Here is a 25,593-nt window from a genome sequence, read left to right on the forward strand (position 1 = left end):
ACAGTTGAGGCTCCTCTCCTGCATGCAGGCAGCCTCTGCTCTCTGTGTTGCCTTAGGAAGGAGCAGTGCACGCTCAATTCTTTTTAAACTTTGATGAGCACATGCTGCAAAAATCACCCTTTTCTCTGCTTTTGGCTGACATCTATAGCACAAAATGGGATATGATCATTTATGTTAATATGCATAGACTTAAACTCCTTATTTTTGCGCTTTTAATGCACACCAGATCAGTAAGAGATAGGGCAGAGGACGAGATATGGGAATAGCTTGGACAAAAAACAGCTATGGTATTAATGTAATGTGACAGTTGTTTTCCTGCTCAGTTGTTGAAACATCCTCATTGATAATTTGTTCCAGCGGTGGAACCTAGAAAATCCATGTGTCTTCAGGACTTTTTTTTGTTTGTTAAAAATAGAAAGACTGGAGAGGCATCCCTTGAGTGGGTTGGCTTGGTATGTGAAAGCAGAGATTGTCAACTCATGTCCCAGAGAAACTCATTATAGTGTGGAGTACAGTGTCCTCCAGGAGCTCAGCTTGTAAACGGCTCCGTGTCTGCCTGTGACACAATGCTAGGATGCAGGGGGGAGAGTTGAGGTTTGGGACAGAAGGGAATGGTGAGATTCAAAGTCAAGAGGGGAACATTTAAGTGGATCAACTGCTTAAACGCAGGTCCAGTTTAAGAGATGCCACACAAAGGCTGACAGCCATCACATGGTTATATACGTCTTAAATTAGGTGGAAGGAAAGAGCTTGTGGATGCTACACAACTGGCAGTCTGGGGGCTTTGAGAAGTGTTGCTGGAAGAGCAATCTTTGCATTGTGGTTTGGCTCTGACAACGTGTGTGACAACTGGAAATCGCTGTTTGTTTCTAAACGGTATCCAAAGGGGGCGTCAGAGACCCTCAGACTTTAATTTCTTCTGAAATCAGAGATTGTGGAAAAGGTTTCCTTGTTTCTAGCACAATTAACGAGGTGGTTAGCTCCACCCCAACCCCGGTTTATCTTGAGTTTGTGCCCAATTTTGAGCACAACTCTGAAAGAGATGGCAGCAGCAAACTTCTTGGACATTAATAGCTCCTGCTTTTCTTTAAATGCCTCGAGGAAAGAGAACCTGTTCCAGGTGAGACACCATTTGTGTACAGAGTTTTGTATGCATATTTAATACATGAGTATATATAAATATATATGCACATATATATTTTATATGCATGTATATATATCTATGTGTATATATATGTATATTTTTATATATTGCTCTTCTTTCTTAGCTACCTAAGAAAGGCTGCGTAGGACTGTGAAATACAGTGACCTCAAAAGGTCAAAGCAGCAAAACACTGTGCTTCAATGCCTCTGCTCTGGACAAACTTCGGCTCTTTGTTTGCTTTGTCTTGATGGAAAATCAACCAAAGTCAATACTGGTGGGATAAGGACCCCAAGAGAGTATATATTTATCAAAAATTGATCAGGCACACATAACAGGGACTTGGAAATGTTTTGGTGATAGCAATGCCTATTTATATAAGAATTCATATATAGGCAAGGATTTCTAAGCAAATACACCCTGGCACAGAGCACCATTTCAAAGAAAAAAATACCATATGCTGCTTTCAATTCTAAAAAGTCAGCATATTTTACCCGATGGTAAGTTGCCATGTATAGTTTAAATCTGCTTCTTTTTTTCCCTAGCACATCTTTTCTACAGAAACCATATAATGTGAGGGATTGAGCAGCTTCGCCAGCACTAGAGATTAGTTTACAATGTTATCTCAGCTGTTCCTTGGTTCAGAGGTGTTGGAGTATTTACATAGAAGTCCACTGCTGATAGTTGCATTGAATTCCTCCCCAATCAGACCCTCTCTGACACATCCTACATTCCCTTTGGCTAGAGAGAGACAGACTCTCCTGAAACTGAGACACAGCCAGCCCTCACTGAAAAATCTACGAAAGTGTTTGTATTTTCTTGTTTACTTTCTAACTAAATTTTGGCTTTCTCTACTATCTCCTCAAGTTTTACATTTCTAATCCAGCAGGACTCACAGTTAGGATCCTGATGCCCTTGAGAACTCATCAATCCACACACCAACACACTCCCATATATTACAAGGTCAAATGAAAAGGGGACCACACAAAGTACGTTATTCCAAAATATCACTTCCTGCCTTGTAGTATTTTGAAAAGTACCCAGCTAAAGGTATTCCTTTGGCCAAAATAATTCTGCTTTCTGCAATAAAGTGTTATTGCAGCCTCTAGAAGATTAGAGAAGCAAACAGGGAAGCAAAAACCTACTGAAGTATGTTATGCAATGTCATCTACAGGAAAAATCCTCCAGCTCTGACTGACCAGGGCCCCCACATGCTGTGTACATTTCTCATGACTTAGCTGTTGGGAATGACCCCAGAGACAAGGGAAGCACAACCAGCACAGGGTGTTGGAGAGCAGAAAGATCTGCAGTGGACGTGATCTGCATGTCCCTAAAACAGCCTGAACACACAGGAGCATGAAGCCTCAATGTGTATGATTATTAATAGGAGAACAAAATTAAGTATATGTAGGTCTGTGTATATATAGAGAGATGTGTATATATATATATATATATGAGACACAGGCATGTAGGCAAAACTGGACGTGTTATTCAACCAACAAGACACTGTTGTGACTGCAGCCAAAATCATAACATGAGTCCTTACCTCTGCATGGTAAAAATGTGAATAAAAAAATCATACTGTGATCTTATGATGCCTAGAAATCCTCACAACTGCTATTCAGCTTTTGACTAAAAAAACCAAGAAAGCTTAAAATATAGCCATGATTCTTTAAAATCTTTAAAGCATAGAACACTTATTACAACAGACTTCAGATTATTTACAGTAGTTAGCAATGTGTTCAGAAATTTCAAATGTGTGGGATCAGATCCTCCCTGTATTTTTTAGTTCAGCCTTTCAGATTATAATTTTTTTCTGTAAATGTCCCAATAAAATCAATACATTTTTATAATATACCAAACAAGTTTATGTACAGTATACCCTGACCTAGCAGATTTTATAGCAACTTCTCACTTAAAATCTGCTATTTCTAAATCCAATGGATGTTGACATATAAAATCTGTCCTAGCACAGAGCCAAATGTTACCTCTCTTAAGCCTCAGGCCAGTGTAGTATTTGAAAGAAACCTTACATTTTCAAGAATAAGAAGAAAATGCCATTCTGACAGGTTTTCTTTTGTCTCACAACAGCTGTTTGGAGTTATATGGTCTTTAGAAATATAAGCAGCATTGCAGCAGAGTCTTGTTGATGGGCAGAAGTCCTGATGAGATGAGAATGCCAAACATGCACTATGTGATGAAAATCACTGTCATTGAAGGAGTCACCATCACAAAGGAGCCATATGCTGTTATCAGTGTCTGTGCAGTTATGACTCTGTGTGCATGCACGTACAAAGAGAAGCCAGTTCTGCAGTCACCACAAATCTGAAATTATTCCCTGTGAAACTATTGAAGTCTTGAACCTTCCATGTGAGAAATCTTTCTCCTAAAAGAAAGTCTCCAAATTTAATAATCACACTGTCTGACAAACTTTTCCAGAGAATTCACTGGGTGTTTCCCTTTCTTGTGTCTCATCCACCCTAGTACTAGCCCATGTTTCATGCTCAATACATTCCTTGTCTTCTCAGCATTTAAACCCTTCACATAATTGCAGGCTGTTATCATCTCTCTATGTCTTTCTCTCACTCACTCATGTACTGGTGCACTTCTATAATTAACCTAAAACATCTTAAGTGTGTGCCGAAAGGGTAAAATCATGAGGTGGGCACTGCAGCTAGAGATGCAGCTAGAACATCTTGTAATGGAGCTGAGAGGTTTAGGCACGGGCAGAGTAAGTGGAGGTGAGTGGCAGTGAAAGGAATCTCACTCTCCAGAGGTATTATTTGCCACATGTCAGTTCCAAAGAAGGAATGAGATTCTCATGTCCATTCTTCCCCCTTTGCAGTGGAAGGAGAGCTCAGAGCATGCTGGGAGGGAGGTCCTGTGTGCCTGCACAGGAGGAGTGTCTTGGGTCCAGGAGGGCTTTGCGTCCCTCTCAAGCCAGCATGCAGCAGGCAGGGCAGGGTAGGACTCCAGCATGTCATAGCACGAAGACCAGTCTACACTGAAATAAAACATAGCCCAGCAAAACTGCTGCAGTTTAGGCTGCTCAGGATGTCTTATGCACTGAGAGAGAGGGAGTAGTTCAAGAGGACAGAAAAATGTCCACAACACTTCAGCTGTTGCCAGCATGTATCTAGGCTGGAAGTCCTTGCAGTGTCTCAGAGAGATAGCTGCTATACTTCAGAAAGCTGATAAAGCAGTATTTCTGTCAGTATTTATGAGTCTCATTTCTACTGTTGTTGTTGGTTTTTTTCAGTCAGAAAACACATCTGACCTAAACAGCAGGAAAGATGGAATATGAAGAAAAACTTGGTGTATGTTCAGTATCATAAAATCATAATTTGATACTTGATGAGTCTCTGGCTGCTGGTACAGAATCAATATATAACAATTTCAAAGACAATGGCTAATTGCTATATGTACTAAAGACAGTTTTACAATACCTTATATTAGGAATATTTCAAAAACCCATCATTGCTAAAGGCTAAATTCTGCCTAGTTAAATGAAATTTGTGATTATTTTTATTTAAATTATATTTCCTTATGTAACGCCAAAAAGCTCAGATTAGCAGAATGATCACTCAGGAAGTATAATGAAATTACATGACACCTTAGTAGATATTTAATTAGTTTATACATTAGGTAGATTTATACCTAGAAATTTTGATGACAAAGGAGAACAGTGAGAGAGGGAGAAAGAACACAACACATACTCAGAAATTTGCAGACAAAGGAACTTCCTCATCCAGATTTATGTCTCACTCCACCTTCAGTCTCTCCCAAGCTCACTGCACTCTTGGGTATTTTTGCCATAGATTCTGCCCTTGTCACGTTCTATAGAGAGTGATAAGGACTTCATAGCCTATCCATGTATTGCTTTGCAAATTTAGCATTTTGAAAACTGCTACCAGACCAGTGGCATGAGCAGATGCAATTCTGCCACCTGTGGTGTTGTTTCCAGCACACTGCTGTAACCTCCCAGTGTAGTCAAGTTCTCTTCTGTAAGTCCTTCTGCAAGGTCTGAGTCACAACCACCTCTGGTAGCTCATGTTCAAGCTGTGTGGTTGACACACCTGAAGGATGGGATGCCATCCAGAAGGACCTGAACAAGCTCAAGATATGTGGCCATGGGAATCTCCTGAGGTTTAACAAGACCAAGTGCTGGTGCTGTCAGGACAGCCCCAGGTATCAGCACAGGCTGGGGATGAACACATCGAGAGCAGCCCTGCCCAGAAGGACTTGGGGGTGCTGCTGGGTGAGAGGCTGGACATGACCCAGCCGTGTGCACTCCCAGCCCAGAGAGCCAAGTGTGTCCTGGGCTGCACCCAGAGCAGCGTGGGCAGCAGGGAGAGGGAGGGGATTCTGCCCCTCTGCTCTGCTCTGGTGAGACCCCACCTGCAGTGCTGCATCCAGCTCTGGGGTCCCAGCACAGCAAGGACATGGACCTTCTGGAGTGAGTCCAGAGGAGGGACACAGAGATGATCAGAGGGATGGAGAACCTCTCCTATGAGGAAAGGCTGAGAGAATTGGGATTGTTCAGCCTTGAAAAAAGAAGGCTTTGGGGTGATCTAATTGTGGCCTTCCAGTACCTGAAAGTTGCCTGCCTGATGGACAGGGACTTTTTACAAGAGCCTGGAGTGACAGGACAAGGGGGAATGGCTTCAAACTGTAAGAGAGTAGGTTTAGATTAGACATTAGGAAGAAATTCTTTTAATTTGAAACTAAAGGAACCCAAATTTGCCAGCTGCTGCAAAGTAATGTGTGAATTTCCAGATTGTTTCTCAGCTGCCTTTTAGTTTTTCAGAATCAGAGACAGATGTCTCATGATTACAACAAAAGCAGCAATTAAGCAGTCTATTTTAATTGCATTCTCACTAAAGAATTAACCTTCAATAGAGGAAACCATCAAATACTTGCTTTTCTGCTAACCTCTCTGCATACATTTGCTTGTACTGTGTGTGAAAGCAGGAGGACAAACATTTCTTAATCTGCATAGACCAAGGAGAGAGGGAAGTGATGCTTTACAGATGAGAAGCTAAGCTTCAGCAGGATGAATTCACACTGGAAATTAGCAGTTTATGTAAGAATGGAATCCTACTTCTGAAGACCAATTCTGCCATTGAATAAGAAGCACCCATTGCTCTCAGATATGAGTACATAAGATTTTCTGAATCTGTGGTGCATGCAGAGAGTTTGCTTTGCCACAATTCATGGACATATCTTTCTAAAGAAATGTTGTGTTACAAGACCCATGGATTCTGCTGATGCTATTAGGAACACAAAGATATTTGATGATCTCATAAAATCGTGATGGTTTCCACATACAGTTTTGCAAAGCTGTGAGATGGTTTAGATAAAAATATCTCAATTATTAACAGAGGATGTAGCTGCACCATATTACATGGAGGTGCAGTAAGTGGATCCAGGTGTAGAATTGGATAATGCAGAGACTAGTTTGGAACTTTCTGGAAAAATTATTTATCTTGCTAAAAACCAAAGCTCCTTCAAAATACATTTACCCCAAAAGTTTGCTACTCCATTTTTCAAAGAATGCTCTCAAGTCAGGTCATTTCATTTTCTTACAGTTTAAAAAAAAATCCAGAAAGCTGCAGATTTACTTTGCAGAAAAACACTATCTGAATTACAAAGAAAAATTTTTATTTGATGGAAACTATTTTTTCACAAATTTTGTTTCTAAGTATTTTCAGGATTTTTGCCCCCTAGACAAATTCAGTAGAAAAATTACTTTTGTGCCACCATTTTCAAAAGATGAAAAATAATCTCAAACATAACAGTTTATTAATCAAAGCTAAAACTCTCATAACCAAAATGAAAGTTCTCTGGAATCTTGCTGACCATTAGATTCCCTTGAAAATTGAGCAATTAGCAATTAAGCAATTAGCTACAAGATTGAAGAAGCTTCCACAAAGTTACCTTATAAAGAGAGTTTATGTAATATAAGAAAAATCCTATAAGAGTAAGCTCATGTATTGTGATTGCATATCATGTTACAAATGCAAATTGTATCCAACTTTTGCCATTCATTTCTCATTATGCCCAGTAAGAGAGAGAGAGATTGAGAGAAAGAGAAGGTATAATTCAAAAATCTACCCTTATCCCGAAGGAATTGTTATGTAATAGGGGTTCCATTTTCTGAATTTTCAGTCAGCCACTGGATCACAAATTTTGCTTTTACAGGGAACCTATAATACGACCACCTTTTTTGTGCAGGTATGGCTTAAGCTTTTTACCAGATTTTATCAATAGTTACTTCCATAGTGTGTTTTATAAAGAACACCCAAATATTTACCAAATCTATATCCTTCAATGAGCTATCTTCAGTAAAGCAATCTTAATTCCAATCCAGAATTTCCATAATGCATTCAGTACAACTAATAAGAATCCATAGCAGACTGACCTTTTTCATTTTACCCATAAAATATATGTGTAACATTATAACAGTACTGACAGACTTTTAAGATTTCAGAGAGCATCTCAGAGAGCATTTATTAAGATACTCCTATTAAGTACCTACAGGCTAAAAAAAAATGAGATGAAAAAGCAGAGTGAAGTGAGAATAGCAAAAACACATTTTAAGCCATTGTAGAATGCTTGGTGGAAACAATTCCAGTGGACTAAAAGGGGTTTAATTAAAACTTCCAGGGTTTAATAATTTTCTAAACAGTATTCTAGAATGACAGCGGGAAATATTTTCTACCAGTACTTATTTTGTCACTTATTTATTCAAAGTCCTAACTACAGGACAAAAAAGTCAGGGTCTACCTAATTTTTTTGTTAAAAGGCCCTGTTTTATACAAGACTAAGCATTTAGCAAGACTTCATTAACATGATAGAAAATGGGACATTTCTGAGTTAATTGCAGAACAGAATGCTGGATTTCCAATGTATTGGAATACTTTACTCAAGGTACTGTCATCCTTAACATAGAAAGATGTGTTACTGGTCATCAAACTTATTTGTGCTTGATACAAAGATGTTTAAAATTCAAATTTCAGTTAGCATTTTGTATAAAGCTGTCCAGCATGTACTACAGGTAGGAATTGTGGACAGCAGCAATAGAATTTTCCATTTAAAATACTGTTAAGGCATAGCTAAAATTTCTATTGATTGTCATTCAATCCTGTAAAGAATTGACAAACAGGAACTATTCTAAGCTTGGGAACAATGATCCATTGCAGGTGGGGAGTTGAATCATCTCAAAACCCTGGGAAACTTCTGAAAAAAAGGGTCAAAATTGAAAGGTTAAATGCATATTTAAGGAACAGGTAATCTACCTAAAATCTCAGTAATTCAAGATCAGAGAAAGTACCAGATGGCATCAGTAAAATCTCGCTGGCAAAAGTTCATAATTTAAGTCAGCTGGGGAAAATGTTGCTGAAAATACAGTTTTAATCTGTTGCCTTAAGCATAGTAGATGCTCAGGGAAAAAACAAAGGTCAATTCAATGGTTCATAAAGCAATTATTTCCCCATAAAATATTTTCTAAAATAATACACATAGTACAACCAAAGGCAGTCACCACAAGGAAAATCTAAATGTTTTCCTACTTTTCAAAACGGTATCAAAACTAGCAGGCTACAAGGTTGCCCTCAGAGGAATGGTTCTCATGTCAAGCAGTTGTTTCCCAGTGCAAAACATCTTGAAAGACCAAGATATTGGATATACACTTGACATAGCTTGACATTAAGAAAATTTCAACTATAGCATACTGCATTTAAAAATGAGATAAAATGGCCTTAAGACTTAGGATTCAGCAAAAATTAGTAAAAAAGAATAGCTAGTGGCTGAGGGTTCCAAGTCATCTCTCGTATTGCAGATGGAACCAACATATCTGTGCCAAATCTCTAGATTCCTGCTGAGTGAGAGGCAACTAAGAATTATGTGTGCAGCTCCTCCAGCCTACCTTACATTTAGCACACTACACATACTTTTTTGAAAGTAACAATCAAAATCGATGATGCTTTCAAAAAATATATAATATATATATATAATATATATATATATATAATATATAATATATATATATAATTAAGGTAAAGGCGTTAAATACAGAATCTCTTCTGAAATGTAAACTTTGTCAAAGCTTTTGGAAACTGAAAATAAATACTTGGTCTTCTGTAAGACTCATCTGCACTGATTCCTTTTTCTGTCTTTCATGGTCAAGCCAATTCCCGATGAAGACCCTATGACAACTCAGGTGAAAATTATCTAAATGGCTACTGTAAGAATTAAACTACTGCACTCAGAATGCAGGTTCTAAGTATTCAAGTGCAAGAAAAATGGGAATTAACTACAGCAAATTCGGAAACGTGATATGTTTGAGAGAAAATCTTCAGAAGAAAGCTTAAGGAGTTCATACAAACTGCACCAAAATTCTTAATGAACTCTCATTGAATTTTTAGGCTTTGGAATAAGCCCAAGAAGAGTTGTCTATGTATATTGTTCTCCTATCAAATTAAGAAAGACACAACAACTATTTATAGTTAAATAGAAGGCATAAATGCCCAAGGATGAAGAAATATTTATTTGGTAGAACTATAACTAGCATATTTACTCTGGCCATTAATTATGAATCATTGTGTACCCTACAAAACTGTTAATTTAGGTTGTCACCTTCAAAGGAGTCCAAACCCCAGCAGAAACTGGACTATTCATATTGAACTAAGTGACTGACATATTATTTTGTGGAGTCAATTTCTATAACACCAGGAAGAAGATGAATTTCTGTACAAGCATAAAATAAATTCAAGATTAAATAAATAATAGGATGAATATTTAAAATATCATGTCTAAATATATCCTGAAAATTCAATCAGTTGGCCTGGAAGCATACAAGCTAAGAAGCATACAAACTAAGTGAGGTCTCAAAGCCTGAACATTAAGAGAAAAAGACAGAATATGCACTGTAGTTACGGTCTTGGGTTAGCTAACACCCTGCCTCTGTCCTAAAGCTAGTAGTTTTCTGGATCTTCAGAGGTCTTCCAGTTTGATACAGCTAAGATGTTCACGCTTCTTAGTGAATTTTAAACTCCCATAGTTCCTGTGAGGCTTTTATGCATAAGGCAATGAGGTACAGGTTAAATGACTTACTGATAAACAGGAAATAGTTGATCAATCTGAAAAAGAAAAATTCTTTTTAGAAGTACCACTCCAGTGTTTTAAACATCAGTCCTATAGTCCTCAAATTTTCTAATTATCCCCCATTCCTACTAGTGTTTTGGGGCATGGAATTTTACAGATGACTTTTGCATGATCAAATAGCTGTCAATATTAAGAAATTCTTTTGCTCAGCCACATTTTCCAAGCTGATCTGCTTGAAAGCCCTGGAAAGTTCTGCTGGTTTCAGCAGTTATACCCACCTGAAGCCAAAGAGGAGTAAGATTCCGAGTTCAATTATTAATAAAAAGGAAATTAAATACTGGAGGCTTTACCTTTAGGAAAATTATCTCTGCAGTATTCAAATGAAAAGAAAAAAAAAATCTTGAGCCCCGAAACATAAGGGGTTTGAAAATTACAGCTTAACATATATTCTTGGTTTACCCCCTGCTTCTGGAACTGTTGGGAGAATGTCATGGGATATAAAAATGTCACCACTGCCAAAACAACCAATATGATATCATAGAAGATTAATTACTTAGCATGGAAGCAATCATGTGAGATAGGTGAACTCTAAACAGAAAACTAAAGGAAGAAATGATCCTGGTTCTACATAGCATCCCAGAAATTTGAGTTAGGGAAAAGAATGTTACAAAAGGTAAATGCTGGGTAGATATGTCTGCAAGTAATATTTCAGTAAAGTTAAACATGAGGTTATTGCTTTTCAGGTTGCTCCTCATGACTTCGAATGGACTTTTATTTGTAATACAAATTCATTTGAATTTTCAGGTGTAGCATAATTATGCTTCAGGTTCCATCAATTATTTATTTTCATGCGTCATTACTCTTACAAGAAAATGAAGAATTACAAAAACACTGCTTGTTTAGTAATGGCCTTTAGGTACATTGTAGGTGATTCTAGTTGGGTTTTTTTTTGTCTTTCTGTCATTAAAGAGCAGAAGAATATTGGTAAAAAAGAGCAGTGGTGCTACTCATCCTAAAGTACCTCGCATCATTCAGAATAAAGCCCTTCCATAGTCAAAGAGAGATAATTTCTCCCTGTAGAATTACACACTAATAATGCAGAGCTAAAGAGTTTCTAATACTAGCACAGAACTGTTTAAGAAGTTCTGCCAGACTGAGGTTAAAAGGAGTTTTGTCAAACCCCTAGTAATGAAGCAAGCATGGACTGGTTTAGAACACAACAGTATTTCTAATCTAGTAGCAGAATTGCAAATGAGCTTGTGTAAGAGGGTGATTGGCTTGTAAATGTATTTTATTGTTTACTTTAAAAGGATGGACAAAAACCACAAAAGAAAGGTAAAAAAGTGGAGAAGAGGAAGATGAATGAAGAGGAATTATTGTTTCAACTAGCTACTGCTGCTCTAACTACTCTGGAGCTGTAACAAACTCTGCCTCCTTTATCAGTTATGGAAGAAACAACAAGAAACTAAGAACACTTATGAACTTAGGTGCTCTTTGGAAGAAGTGTGTTGGGGGCTACCAATGCTTGTTTTTGGAATATCTAGAACTGTGGGGTCCTAGTGGGATGCAAGGACCCAACGGGATGCACAAGAAAATCCACTGGAGTGCAGGAGGAAAATATTCTTTGTACCATTAATAGATAAAATCAAAAAATGTTTTAAAAATTGTGTTTGTTTCAACTTTATCTCGTTCACTTTCTAATTTTGTCTTTTTATGTTTTATAGTGTACAGAATGTGTTATTACAGTAGCATTCATACGTAAGTTATACATTAATAAATATACAAAGATTGGGTGTGCCTATTCCAAAATTATTACTGACAGAGATGTGCAATCAAAAAAGTTTGGAGACCACCAGCCTAGAACATTTAATGCTGGAGGCCTATTCCAACAAGGAAATAATAAACAATAGGATGAAGTCCAAAATCTGATCAAGGATGGCTGAACAAGTAAACTTAATAAAGCTTAACAGACTGTGATCCAAAACGCAACACAACGAACAACCAAAACACAACACCACAAAACAAAATGCAACAACCCCTTATGATATACTCAGCACAAGGAATTCTACAACTGTTATGTCAAACATAAAAGCAGCTTTATAAATATAAAAGGGACTTTAACAAAGCAAAGCGTGTAACAGAGAAGGTAGAAAACATCATGAAGGAAAATAAAATCAATTAACAAAACCTTGAATTAAAAAAAGTTATCAAAAATCTTACAGGAAAGAAAAATATGGTGCAAATTTTGATGAACTAAACAAAAACCAGGCAAAAATAGGAAAAAATTGAGGAAAGAGTTAAAGAGAATAAAGATGGATAGCACAATAACAGTGAAAGCAAAGAGAAAAGAATGGAGGCTATTCTGACAGACATCCACATCTGTCTTGATTGGTGGGTTCCAAGCGTCATTGCAATCCAAAAGGATTTAAGCAATTGCCTACTAATTTTTAATTTGAGAGAGATGGGAGAGAAGAGCAAATTAAAGAGGTGCTCATAGGGATCCCTCAACATTCTTATTCCCAGTGTACTTCTCACAAATCCTCCTGGGACTCGGCACCACAGACACAGCCTTGACACGTTGGTACCCTGTGGATGTGTAACTGGATGTGTAACAGAAGTGACATGAAGAGCCAACCAGCTAATGGTCCAGTAGTCCCAGAATGTACCTGCTAGGCTTGAGCAGCAACTTGAAAATATCTGTACATTAAAGGCTCCATTTTACCAGTAAGTACAATCACTGTTGGAAGTCATGCAGTAACATTTATGATTGAGAAAGTAATCTAATTACAACATAGATTTTTAGAAAGTGCATTTCTATGCAGAACAAAAAGTAACCTTGTACAGATACTTCAAAATCAGCTTTCAACAAAAAAATCCGATTTTTCAGAGGTTTTTCTCAATTCTGTTTCATTACTGTGGAGCTATAAAACAGGGAGAAAAGAGAAACTATCCAAGTCATTCTGTCTGTGCTAAATAAGTTAAACAAAAATATGCTTTTATTCCAGCACTTAGAAGCCAGCCTACAGGGAATCCATCACATGAGCCTCATACTAAGTTTAGGGTTTGAGTTTGGGTACATTTATTTCTCTTATTTTTAATATCAATAACGTGTACTGTGCCCAATCTAAATCTCATATTTCCACCTTTTGTATTAACATGAATGGTAGATGAATGTTTAATGTCTATCTGTCTGCTCTGCCCTAGCAGAATTCACAGCTCTCATGTTAATACACAGGGGAAGTTAAATGTTTCAGAGAACAGAATCAGCAGAAAAACTCCCAGTGAATCACCTAAGTCAGCATTGTGTTTTCTCTGATCCTATCCTCTAAAATATTAAATTTCTCCTGTGTATCATCACCCAATTCAGCATAAGATGATGCTTGAAGGTTGAGGCTAAATGACGACAAGGGCATTTCTGAGAAGCCATTCATCTTCAAAGATTAGATGCTCTTTTTTGCCAGTCTGGATTCACAGCCTGAAACCACTTTCTAAAGTCTCAAAAATGCATCAATTATGGCCAACTTTATTTTCCAAAATTTCCAATTTTAATTGCAGAAGCTTATTCATAAACAGCATATGTAATGCTTTTGTGTTCCTACTGAGGTAGAAATAGGTATCACTACTTCTCAGAACCAAGTTCAAGGTAGTTCTAGGCAGAGGCTATTACAAGAGTAACTATGGGTAGCTATACACAGGATTGAATCTCTCACTATGCCCTAATGATTAGGTGCATCCTCAAACAGAGCTAATGAGAGATACTGGAGGTTGTTTCTCTATCCTTCCCTTTCAGTACTTAACAAGTAATTGCATTACATAAATTCTGTAAACTGGCCTTGGAGATGGTTCTCTAAACTGTAGGCTGGAGAAGGTGGACTCTGGTTTCCTCATGCATTTTGCTGTAACTTTCTTCTTCACAGAGTTTTCCAAGGGTCCTGAAGAACAAGATGATACATTAATCTCCACATATGAAAAGCTCTGGAATATATTTGATTAAAATTAAAGTCCAAAGCATCACACCCATAGCATGTCCCTGCTGAAGAAAACATATGCAGTCATTTAACTCCTACTTAATCAGTAACTGAAAGAGAAACATTCCTGAATTTGGGTTCTTGACTTTGCAAGCATGATATACTTTCACTGAACTGTCTTTGCACAAAGGTTTCAGGGAGCCTAAAAAAAGGAAGCTGAAATTCAGAAGTGACATCATATAGCATCATAACGCTTTTTCCCCAGCAAAGCTGGTGTCTTTACTTTCACCAATATTACCATCACAGGAGTAACAAGTTTCCACAACCATGTTGGAGACAAGTATCATTCCTGGGTGCATTGTTTTCCTTAAGTCTTTCAACAACATCTCATCAGCCCTATAACCTCATTCTCACTTACATTCAAGTCTATCTCCTCACGATAACCTTGGCTGCTCTATCCTCCTGTTTTCAATCTTTTCTAACTAATTAGGTTTTGACACTAAGTTCAAAACCTGATAAATGCATACATATATACCTTTTCCAAGTAAGCTACCTTCTCCAAGTACAAGGTATCATTACTCATTTTCAAAACAATAACTTCCTTTGTGTATTTTAGGAGACAAACCTCTGGATTGTTAGGGTTTCTGTGACATGTTCAAGAGAAACTCACACAGTTAAAGATGGAGAAAAGGTTGTTTAAACCTGAAAAGCAGGGATTAGCAGAGTAAATGATGAAATCAAACAGCCTACAGCTGAAGGCTTGTCTGATGCAGAACTGTCTCCATTGCCTAGCACAGGAGCTTGCCATTGCATGCATTCTGAGCATGCTGCCTCCCCAGACACGCACCCTTCAGCAACACTTCACTTAATTCAACAGGTCCTATTAAAGCTGTGAGAGGAGAAAGGAATCCGTGGAGGGCACACAAGGCTATGCCTATGGGCCAGCCAAGAAACACCAGCACAGTGAGGCAAAATAATCTCCACACTAAGCAGTTGCAGTCTGCCATCTGAATCCACTGACACGGAAAAGAAGGGTTAATTTTGACTGCAAGTGGATATAGATATATATATAGATAGAATTCTTTTGTTTGAATATTTTTTTGAGGGAGGGAGAGAAAGATTTTCAGCCAAGAAAGATCTGTTTCCTCTTTTATTTAACAAAAGTCTAATTTTAAAAATACCAAGTCAGATGCCTTCTGGGGTTTCTTCCTGACAAAGAAAGAAAAATACCAGATTCACTTTAATGAGTAGCACTCTAGAATAGAACAACTTAGATGCAAACTTTTAACACAGATCTACAGAGATAAATTTCAGTGTCCCTTCAATGCATGATAAAATATGGCTATAGATGAAGAATAAAATTAATGTTTGGAAGATAATACCACTGAAATATGATACATTAATAAAATCCCAAGAATCAGACTATGGCTAGTCCATAAAGCTGCAGAGTATCTCAGGTTGACAACACTGCTTGTTTTCTAGCTTAGTGAGGAATTGGTTGCACACAACTAGTAGTAGGTTAATTGAGTTTACATATCTGCTGGTTCTTTTCATTATCACCTACTCCCTGTGATGAGCTTTGAGACTATGTGCTTTATTTAACAGATCCATCAAGCCTATTATCCACCAAGACTATTAACAACTATCTCCCCAATGACTGAGATGTGTTGTGAGCTGTCAGAGTATTTTATTTCTGCCTTGCTCATTCTTTCAGCAGACTGGAAAATTGCAGATATATTTATAAGTATGGTAACACCACACAATTGGAAACACAACCTGCTGTTTTCTGATGGTCTTGGGAGAGGTCCAACAACTAAGTAAACCTAGAAAAAGTATGTAATGGAAAAACAAATTATAGTATCTAAAATACTGAGACATTTCTCAATGTTTCATTTTTAATAGTTCATAATTGAGATTTTGCCGTAAAAATACAAACTGCTTAGGACATTCTTTGAAAATTAGAACCCAAGAATTCTATGCACTCTTGTTTATCAGATGACTGCTGTTAACTAGCTATATATATGAGGTGAAAGGGGTTAAACATCAAGGAGAGAGAAAGAGAAGCAAGAGGTGGGGTAGTAAAAAGCAGTATTACTCAGCCTAATGAGAGATCACTGGATGTGGTACAGTATTATTGACTTAAACAGTTTAGTCAAATTCAGGCTTTAATGAAATTCATGAACAATGCACAGGAGGCACCTCTTTAAAGTCATGACAGAGTAAACAATGACATGAAAAATAACAGTAACTCTGGGTGTATGGGCAACATTTACATTCCATTTCTTCAGACAAGTTCTGTTTACAAAGCATTTAAAGTATGACCAGAAATAATGTTTTCTTGAACAGTATAGCTTTGCCTAGGGAGTGTTACTCATGGACTGTTAATGAAAACAGATCAGAGAAGGGCTCAAGAAGAGGAAAGTGTGAATTAACTAGCTGAATTTTTACTGCTTTATGAGATCACACTGTAAAGTACACAAATTTTTCAGTTATGAATGAAAGCAGAAAAATACATGGAAAACAGCCTTCCTTGCCTTTACAGCACACCCTTATGGCTTTTTAAATGATCAGATTTCCTCCAGTGGGCACTCACCGAAGCAGGAAACCAAGGTGAATAAGATGTTCGACATCAGCTGGTCTCCTCCTGTGTCACCTGAACACAATCAACCACACTGCGGCCAAAACACGGTCATGCCCACAGCAACAGATGTGGTCTCATTAAGTGGCTCCTGCCTCAGGTGGGCTGCAAGGAATGGAGGGATTTCTGTAGACAGCAAATGTCTCTTGGGAACTGAGGCACTCCTAAGCCTGACATTCCCCAACACTCACGCCTGTAAACCTGCAACCACGGCAGAAATATCTTTGCGCTGGCTCATAGAATCCCAACTGGTGGCCAGGCCACTGCGCAAACCAAGAGGTATTGTTGGCTGCTCTGGTAAGACCTTGTATGTCACCTGTTCTGAAGAGCTGAAGATGCTGCTTCTAGCCTCAGCCATGGTTTGGCAGATGCCTTTTAGTGAATACAGGAAGTTTCTTCTGATCTCAGCTACAGAAAACATGAGGCACGGAAACTAAAGATTGACACAAATGCATGTACATGTCATGTTTTGATTAGTGAAAACTTTTGGAGGAGACACATGGCACACCTGAATATATTAAAAATCAGTCCCTCCATTCCTTCCATGACAGGAATAGAAAAATAAGGAGGGCTAGAAAAGTTTTGCAGTGATCTTACGGAAAACTCCACTGTGACCACTGGGAAAGAGTGTATTCTTCATGTCATTCATATGGCATGAAGCTGGGTCAGGGGAGGTTTAGACTCAATATCAGTAAAAAGTTCCTCACTCAGAGGGTATTTGGGCACTGGAACAGGCTCCCCAGGGCAGTGGTCACAGCACCAGCCTGACAGAGTTCAAGAAGCGTTTGGACAGTGCTCTCGGGCACATGCTGTGACCCTTGGGGATGGTGCTGTGCAGGGCCAGGAGCTGGACTCTATGATCCTTGTGGGTCCCTTTCAACCCAAAATATTCTGTGATTCTGTGATTTTGGTACAGGCATACCAAAGAAACAGGAAACAAACAAATAGGGAGGAAAACGTGTCCCAAAACCTCTATGCAAAAGTTTCTGCTTATAGTCATTATACAAGCACTTCCTCAAGTCCTCCAATTGCCTTAATTTTGTCTTTGCCATCATTTTGCAAGATGACAGGAACAGTCTATGATTTCCAGGGAATGTTCAGTGTGTATTTCTGTTGGTGCATTTGGTAATTTTTTAAAAGGCATTTAACAAATGCTGTTGTATAGACAGCTTTTTATAATTCAACCATGTTTGTGCTTCAGAAAATTTTGTTAAAATCCACTTACACTATATTAAATCACATCAGAATGAAATGCTGTAAGGTATTCTAAGTAACTTTCTTCTTGTGGAGATATCTCAAAGTCTCTGCCACAAAATGAGTTGAGCATTTAGTTTAACAAAACATCTTACAGTCAGTGTAAATATATGTTGATTTGAACGACAACTTTTTTTTTCACAGTGTATATAAAAAAGTGGGGTTTTTTTCATAAATGTATTTCATCACAGAAGTTGCTAAACAAATATTTTGGTTTAAAATTTAAGTATATGGATATCATGATATTCACAGTTATAATGCTGCTGGCAGGCCTGACAGCTTGCCAGCTGAAATTTTAAACACACAGTTAACTTAAGCAAAAGAACAAATTCAAATTAAGAAACTGCACAGGACATAGCAAAATAGTGTCACTATATCTTCAGTCTCATATTTGCTGAACAGGCCCTTAACGTTACTTGGAAACGGTTTGGTTTGTTTCTTCCAGTAGCAAACAAACAAAATCTTCACTCTGAACATGTACCTGCAGAAATAATATTGCATAGTAGTGTTTAATTTCTGATTTCCTTTCCTAAACAAACTAGTTAAATAACTAATTAAATCTGTCTTCACATATCTCAGTTATGAACATATTCAAGATGTCCCAAATCTGGCTCCAAGCTAGAACAAGACAAGAAAGTACAGTCTTTTCTTGTTCCATTGGGTGAGGGACTTCCCTATTTTAAGTAGATTTTAAAGGGTATCTGAAATGGTGATAGTCCAAAAAATTTAATGAAAACATTATGGACACATTCAAGTCTTTTATCAGAATTACCCAAAAGACTGTTATGAGTAATTGTTCCTTGTCTTGAGCACATCCATTCTTTTTTATGATAATTTCTCAGAGGCTCATCTTGCTCTCCCAAATGCAAGTGAAGCTTATGTCTTTCCCTTCAACTGTGTGTTGAATGTGGCCATATCTAGACTGAAAAAAGCTGCAAAACTAATTCAGCAAAGTTTCCAAGCTGAGAAGTTCCTGACAACAGCAAACTGAGGCAAAAGGCAGAGGGTAGGGGAAGATTCCCGCTAAGGCTTTTCTGGTTGACTTGAGGAAGAGAGCTTGGCTCTGCAGGCATTAGTGTGAGAACAGTCACAAACACAGTTGCCTCCCTCGCTTCTCAAAGGAGAAAGGTAGCTTAAGGTGGAGACAGGGGTCAACTGGGAAAATATTTTATCGAAGCAGATGTATTTATAGCTCATTTAAAAGATCTTGCCACAGGAAACATGAAGCTGTTGTTACAGTCACAAATTGAAGCTAAACCACTAAGGTACATATTTAGCTTACTGCTACACATTACTGAGTATCTCCTCACACTATGCTCATGGCATATTATGCACCTCTAATCTAATGGTCTCACCAGTTTAGACCTATTGCCTCCCAGCTCCCAGTTAATTGCAGTCATGCAATCCTTTACACAAAATTTTGGGTAGCAATTTTTAGGACAAATTTATATATGTGTGTATTTAGCATCTTTAGCTAAGGTCTAGGAGAATCAAGATAAATACTCTTGGCCCAAACCCTCATTAGCTTGGGTGAAACGTGCTTTCCTCTAGTACTCTCCTGTGCTTGCAGAATTCAGAAATATAAAAGAGGGATTGCCTTCTCCACATGTCCTCTTTCATGGTACAGTAGCATTAGCAATAACAATAAATTGCACTGGCCCTTTATTCCACTGTATTCATTTTGGAACACTGTAAGGCATCATTTCTAAATGTAATAAAATAAATCCAAACATAATAACTTTAAATTTTCAGGACAAACCCTTTTATGTTCTTTAAATTGAAAGGCTTTTTGCATATTTACATAGAAAGAAAGCATGGGTACATATTCACTCATAGTTCCTTATAATGAAATAATATCAAAAACCTGGTTTAAAATAATAATTTACAAAATGGGCTTTACCTTATATTTATATAAAATCTCAGGCTTCATACTGACAAAACTAAGCACATTTGTTACTATAGTAAGAGATTCTCTTTAGAATCAGCTTGATATAAATTTACCTCTATACAGGGCATGCATGTGTACTTCCACTGATATTTGTGTTTCAGTAGATAAAATTTAAAATATTGTACCTGCTGTGTTTGCTCAGTATTTGTTTCCAATTTATAATGATTGTTTCAGCTCAGAGTTACAGGAAGGTACTGAGCACCAAGATGAGTCAGGAGCAGCAGCTGTCCTCAGTGTCTCATCTCATTACGCAGCTCAGACTGACAGAACGCCAGTGGGTGAACACTGCAGGAGCAGGGAGCAATCTAGGACAACTGTCCCATCACTGAAGTATCTGTGTATGCAGGAGCAAGATTAGTTCATAGAACATTAGAGATCAAATGAGATAAAGAACTGAGCCTGTGAAAATTTCTTAGCATTTCTTAGCTCTGAGTAAAACTAGCAGGTGCCTGAGACATGGACAGTCTGGATAAGGAAAGAAAGAGTATGATACTACATCTTTTACCAGGACAGGGAAGCAGGGCATTGAGGACAATTCCAATAGCTTGAAGTTTATGAAGATTATAGTGAATCAGCCACTTCTGCATAGAGGTTGGTCAGTTTTCAAAACTGGAACTCAAGTGGTAGCGTAGGAATGGTTCAACATCCAAATATTTGATCAGAGCTGGTCACAGTTTCATGTTTTCGTTTTCTGTGAAACTCCAAATTTTAAATTCCTTTCAGTGCCAATTGGTTCAACAAACAAAACAAAACAATAGAAATTTTAAACAATCAAATATGTTGGGGTGTTTTTTTTGGTGTGGGTGGGGTTTTTTTGATTCTTTTTTGTTTGGTTTTGGTGTTTAATACTTCACCTTTTACTTTCTATTTCATCCCTTGACTTCCTAAAAATGTATAATTCATGTAAGGGAAAAGTACATTACTAAAGGCAAGTGCTTGAACAGTTTTTATTTGTTGCTTGTTTTTAAATAAGCAACCAACAAATTGCAACATTAGTGTAACATTTTGGGAAAAGCATTGCTTTGGGAAAATTGTCATCACGTCTACAATCACATTATTTTCTAAAACAATATTGCACAGAAGTTTCAAATAATGTAATTTATTTTCTGTTTGAAAACCCATAGTTCATAACTTAAAGCTTATGTAAATTGCATCTGTTGCAACAGTTTAGATACAAAGTTATAATACAGAATTGAACTGGATGTCATGGGTTCTGGCCTTGCTCTGCAGATTTTTCACTACTACACATTAACAGAGGTGAGAAAATCCAGATCAGTACACAGTAGGCTATCAGTAAAAAAACAGTCTGCAAAATAAGAACTCAAAATTTTCTTGAAGGTGAATATGTAGCATTCTCCTCTAGAATCTGTATGAAACCACAAACTCCTAATAGAGACTTAGTTTCAGTAAATATTTTAATCAATCAAAGACTAGTAATTTTCAGTATATCTTTCTCATATACAAAACCATTCTCTCTTCTCATCTTAAATTTAGTCATTATTAGGTTTAATTCAGAGCTATACAGAGGCAATATTTGGATTTGCATGAGTTCTCTTCAAACTTAGATCATACATTACATTGCATATATTACAATACAGCAGTTTTTTATGTAACTCTGATCACAGGGGTTGTCAGTGACCGAGAGCAACACAACCTTTCCACAGCTGGACTTTTCTTCATCCCAGTTAGTCCTGTTTCAATGTTCCTGTATGTGTCCTCAGCAGAGGATTATTGGTGAGTCGATTTCTCCCCCCTCTGACTCAGCTCGCAAAACACGGTCTCATTTTAGAAAACAGGGTATTGCCCAATAGGACATGACTGCTCCTGCCAAAAATCACTCTGAAAAAATAGGGCAAGCCCAAACTGCTGTGGCTTGTGGTCAGAAACACAATCTTTGTGCCTGTATACTGAGCTTCTCCCTATCCACTTCTGCTGCCCCTGAACTACTTCCTTTCTTCCTTTACAGTAGTAAAGATACGTTCTGTCCCTAATGACTGTCCCATCTAAAAATAAGTGCTCTTGACACACAAGAGATGTCAGACTAGCATAGCAGGATGCTGAAGCGTCTCTAGATGCGTAGCAGGGCTTCTCTTACAGTGGGTTGCAGCAATTTAGGAATTCACACTTGATAAATGCAGTAAGGGCGGCTTCTTTTTATCTCCTGCAAATGGTGCCAGGACTGATGTATGCCTGAACCTTATTTGGCAATCCAGCTTGCTTCTTTTATGCTGTTCTCTAGAATCACAAAATTCTAATGTTTGATTAAGCAAACATGCACTGCTCCTGTATGTAACTTTTTCACTGACATCTACAGATGAACATTGTAATTGTCAGCAGCTGGCTCAACTTTTTGTTTGCATCTACATTTTCTTAAAACATACTCGTACAGAAACACACTCTATTCTGATAGTGCTTCTAAAGCAGAAAGATAATGCCTGAACTCTGGAAGGTTTCTTACCTGAAACAACTTAGCTGTTGTTCTTAGCTGAAACGACTCCTCTTCAGCTTCTTTTTGAATCTTGTTTTCCAGATATAGTGGTACAGCAACAGACTACTCTGTATTACACTTAATTAGTGCTATTACTTGATTCAAATATCCTTGCCCTTGATCCTTTTTCAAGGTGAGTGAAAATCATAATGGAAGCTAAATGGAACACACTCTCTTAATAGCAACATATTACAGTATCACTTATATTGGTTAGATTAAGCTAAAGCCCTGCCAGAGCAAGGCCCAGAGAGATGATCTGCCCTTGTTACCTACTGTAAGAGTGGGGAAAAAAATCACTTTCTCATTACTGTAGCAGTGTTTAGTCTGAAATACTACTATTTAGAAATTGAGAGGGAGTAACTGCTATTATAGTTTCTCTCTCTATTCTCTTCAGTGTAGCAATTTTGTAGATGCTCATGTTTGCAAGCTTTGGAAGTTTGAGTACTGTACTTTTTCAGGTGTCTCCCAAAAACTTAGGAAAATACACAGACTTACAGAGGACACTTAGCTGAAAGCCTTTCAAGAGCGTTCTTTTGCAATTTGCAAAGGTAACAGCATTCTTTGAAAGTATTATAGCATATGAACATTACACTGTTACTGGGCTTTTCTGACAGGTACCTAAGCAACCAATACTTTGAGAAAAAGGATTGTAAAAGAAATACACTCGAGAAACCAGATAGCAAAGGAAGCACTAGGGGCCATAAAAAGCTTCCAAAACTCCCACAAAAACATTCATTTTTGACTGATTGTCTCTCCTGAGAGGATTACCATGTTTGGCAAAGGAAACTATGCTGTCATATATCTTTACAGCACTCACAGCATCTTGACTGCTGTGGGCTGTGATTCATTTGTCAACCAGGACATTCACTTTTGTTTGGTTGATACAAGATTTCAAGTGTTACCTACTTCTTGTTTCAATAGAATTGTACGTCACCATGTTTATCCAGCATGTGACCATCACCACCTCTAGGTCTTCTTTTAAAAGAATTCAGTGATTTCAGAAAACTGGTCTCTCTTGTCCTGTCAGCAAAGCCATTCTGTTAAAAAAAACTTCTATTCCTCGTGAGAATACTTTTCTTCAGGATTCATAGCCTTTTACATTCCTGGAAACGGCAAGGTCCATTCCAACAGGGAAGGGAAACTGCCAGCACTTGCTTCCCCTCTGAAAGGCAGTTAGGTCCTACCTTAATAAACACACAGCAGGTACTCGGGACTCACTACTAAAGCTAATACAATGTAGGTTAGCAAAAAGTAACAGCCTTATCTTTAGAAGCTTATTATATATTATCATATTTAATATTATAGAGTATATGTATTGTATGTCTTACATTTATTATTGCAAACTGCTTACTGAGACGTCCAGCTTGTCCCTTCTTTTCCCCTTGGCAAAATTGCTCCTGAGTGTTTTAGTCCTGACTGACCCACCACCTTTGCCAAGCCTTTTCAAAGTCCATACAGACTAAAGCAAAAGCAAACCATGCTCTGAGAGTCTTACCAAGGCATTTGCTTTGAAAACACCAAAACCTGCACTTACAGCATTATTTTAGTCACAGGTGGAAAACAGCCTGTATTTATATAGCATTATCTCAGCTGTGTATGGATGACAGAACCCAAAGTAAATTGCTCTTTACCTGCCTTTTTCTGGCTATTACAGAAATGAACAGGACATTGCCTTACAGTATCATTTTTACATTAGCACTACATCAGCATCCAAGGGTTGAGCTGTTTCTAACCCAGTCTCTAAGCAAGTCTGGAAAGTAGTAACTAAGTTGTTTTACAGGCTCAGTGTAAGAGGAAAATGAGGCAATTCATGTAAGGGTTGCCTAAATAAATATGAAGAAAAACCACTCAAATGTCCCAAACAGATCTCCTATTATACAGCTTTGGAACAATAAAATAAAGCAATTTTATATATTTTCCTCCAGTTCATACCTTTAGAGGACCTTGTCCTCAGAAAGATTTTAATTTTGTTCACTAGGTTTTCATGCACTGCTATAATAATTCTTTGCAATAATATTTAAAACAAATTTTTAAAAAGCTATTTTAACAATGATTCATTTAATTTAAAGACTCTTGTCTTTTTAAAGTAATTAAATTTGTGTGCATTTAAAAAAAATTCAATACATTTCGTTTAACAACTGGATATTGTTGTTCACTACAATAGAGATGATAAATCCTAAGCAAATACTGCCATTGGAAAACAAACCACATAAATCAAAATTACAGTTTTAGACTCCGCTTCTCCCACCTACTCTTTCTTGAAAGAAAATGTCAGTTGATCATAAAAAACTATTTTGGTGGAAAAGACAAAGATCATCCTTTATCAAAAATTAAAAACAGAACTAAAAAGCTTTGGAAATAAAAGGCCCCAAACCCAACCTCACACTCCAAATCAAAGCCTCAAGAACTTTCCAACCACTGCTGGAATGAAGACACATTTCCCAAATTCCTGAAAATGTATTCTCCTACCACCATGTTTCTGAAAAAAGTCAAGTTTAACAGGTGGAAGATGGCCTTATGGACAATGAATGACCTGCTCTGCTCAAGTTACCTCAACAAAACCTTCCACTTTTTTTACATGTGGTGCTTGGTGCCTCAGAAAGCTGCATATTAAAGGGGTTCAAGCTTTTACAATTGTTTGCAGCTCAATTGCCTCTTCCTGCACTTGAGCCAGAAACAATCTCCATTTCAACTCCATGCAAGATTTTAGGGCAACACTGAGGTATATCTAGGACAAGTCTATACTTGGCTGCTGCTCTACAAGAACTGAGCCAAAGTGACCAGACACAGCTGGGGCCTGCACACAGAGCACAGCATCACACAGCCAGGCGTGGGCACTGTTCACTGCAAACTGCACAACTCAAAAAGCCCCTTTCAGCTTCGAGTGCTTGTTAAGAGTCATTCTGTCCTAAATTTTTATAGAATCTCTGTCAGTTAAATTATCCATTATAGAAAAAAAAAAAAAAACCAAAAAACAACTGGAGAATCCTTTTCAAATTCCTAAAGTACTAAAGCAAGTAAATGATTGTCAGACTCAATATTTATAGAAAA

At 37.6% G+C, this 25,593-nt stretch overlaps 1 long non-coding RNA gene across 1 annotated transcript; it reads left to right on the plus strand.

Moving 5' to 3' along the window:
• The first annotated feature begins 505 nt into the window (after positions 1-505).
• On the plus strand, positions 506-11,910 carry LOC125327792. The gene is made up of 2 exons (XR_007204373.1): positions 506-1,120; positions 11,557-11,910. It is a non-coding gene; the product is annotated as an uncharacterized LOC125327792 (long non-coding RNA).
• Positions 11,911-25,593: the final 13,683 nt, after the last annotated feature.

Source organism: Corvus hawaiiensis, chromosome 6 (genome assembly GCF_020740725.1).
Source record: "Corvus hawaiiensis isolate bCorHaw1 chromosome 6, bCorHaw1.pri.cur, whole genome shotgun sequence".
Taxonomy (NCBI): Eukaryota; Metazoa; Chordata; class Aves; order Passeriformes; family Corvidae; genus Corvus; species Corvus hawaiiensis.